Source organism: Toxotes jaculatrix, chromosome 16 (assembly GCF_017976425.1).
Source record: "Toxotes jaculatrix isolate fToxJac2 chromosome 16, fToxJac2.pri, whole genome shotgun sequence".
NCBI lineage: Eukaryota > Metazoa > Chordata > Actinopteri > Toxotidae > Toxotes > Toxotes jaculatrix.
Window position 1 is genome coordinate 1,828,800 of NC_054409.1, and position 2,038 is coordinate 1,830,837.

At 44.4% G+C, this 2,038-nt stretch overlaps 1 long non-coding RNA gene across 1 annotated transcript; it reads left to right on the plus strand.

The window, feature by feature from the left end:
• The first annotated feature begins 744 nt into the window (after positions 1-744).
• Positions 745-1,814, plus strand: LOC121195366. The gene is made up of 3 exons (XR_005895461.1): positions 745-801; positions 1,121-1,237; positions 1,777-1,814. It is a non-coding gene; the product is annotated as an uncharacterized LOC121195366 (long non-coding RNA).
• Positions 1,815-2,038: the final 224 nt, after the last annotated feature.

Below are 2,038 nucleotides of genomic sequence, written 5' to 3' on the forward strand. Positions count from 1 at the left end.
GTTTGGTTTGGTTTTGGTTTGTTGTTGCTGCTTCATATAGTTCAGACTTTACTATTAGAAAAGGCAGGAAAGTGCCAGGGGCCCCAACTAAAAGGGCCCCTGGAATAATATTGAGGAGAAATGAACTGAGTCTCAGTTGTTTTGTGTGGAATAATCACCTGCAGCTTGTTTCATCAAGTCATTTTCTACAGAAACACTGCAGACAAACAGATTGTCAGATAAAATCAGTGGATCTCAGTCCATCTGTGTGTCAGTGAATGGAAATGGTCGTCTCTGAATCGTCTGTGAAAGATATGAAAGAGGAAAGAAGAGCCAATCAGTGGAGGAGCAGCTGATATTTCTACAGGACAAATGATGGAGAGGATGATTTCAGTTGATGTGCAGATGAATGATTTGTGTTTTCTCTCCACATGAAGGTAGAAAGTGTGTGTGAGCTGATGTGGATGTGAATTCAGCATCATGAATCAGTGTGAGGACAGAGAGGAGGGAGCCCCTCCCCCTAAAAAAGTCTGTGTGAGGACCATGAGATCCAGACCAAAGGCTCAGAGGTGAGATGAGGATCTCTAACTGTCCATGACTCTTCTCCATGTCAGAGCTCAGCACTCACATCACTGCACCATCATTATTCACACTCAAAGCTCTGTGTGTGTTGTGTTGAAGGCCAGAGCAGCAGCACACACCAGACTCTGCTGGACCTGGACCTGAACATGGACCTGAGCCCAGCTGTGTGTCCATGAAGAGTGACAGGTCAATGGGTCGCCTCATTGATTTCAAAGGACAGCCTCCCTCTGCTGCAAAGAAGTGAGCAGCAGCTGACTACGTTTTATTCTTTGCTATGAGAACACTGTATGAATGTTGTCCCTGTCCCCATGTTCCTGATGGTCTTAATCTCTGTGTCAACCAGGATCCATCAGAGACCAAACTTCCCTGAGCCCAGCTGTGTGTCCATGAAGAGTGACAGGTCAATGGGTCGCCTCACTGATTTCAAAGGACAGCCTCCCTCTGCTGCAAAGAAGTGAGCTGCAGCTGACTACATGTTTTCTTCTTTACTATGAGAACACTGTATGAATAATATGTTGTCCCTGTCCCCATGTCCCTGATTAATCTCTGTATCCACAAGGATCCATCAGAAACCAGACTTCCCTGGACCTGAGCCCAGCTGTGTGTCCATGAGGAGTGACATGTCAAAGCGTGGCCTCATTGATTTCAAAGGACAGCCTCCCTCTGCTGCAAAGAAGTGAGCTGCAGCTGAGTTTAAAATGTATCAGACAGCTGTCCTGTATAACTGGTCTTCTATGAAAGATGAAGTGATTGTGTTTTGTCTCCAGGCTTCATGAATGACACAGTATATGAACATGATCAGGCTGAAACACAGGCTTTAGTGGCAAAGTTGATGTTTCTCTTTTCAAGAAAAGCACTTCTTATGTTCTTATATGTCATTCAGATCAGAACTAAAACTCCCTGTAACTCAGCACCTATCCAGTTCCAGTGTTTGTGTTAGTGTCCTGTAGCAGAGGTGAGACTTCTGTCAAACCCAGTGTGAGTCCTTAAAACTCATCATTTAAAAGGTGGACTTGTTGTGATGACTCTAGGTCATGAGGTACAGAATTGATTGCTTGTTTCCTCTCATTGAGAATGTCACAGCACAGTAGTGTTTGCTTTAATCAGGACAGTCACCACAGAACATAAAAGCAGCTGTTGTTTGTGTACAAAGCATAAAACACTCACAGATGCTGCAAACATAATGTGAGCTAATTCTTCATGATTCCTCCACAGAGTGGACCAGGAGAGCTCAGAGGTTCCCAGTGCTCAGTCTGCCCAGCAGCATCAAACACACCTGGACTCCATATTTATGGTCTGTACATGGACAACAACTACTTTGACATCTGTTGTGTTGACAATAATCTCCATGCTGCACTTTTTAGAGCAGTGGATTGTCAGTGTGTCCAACATGGATCTGATGTTTGGCTCCATGGTTTTACTTTGATTGTGTCATTCATATAGTTTTCTGTTCCAGCTGCTGGAGGAGAACATTGTG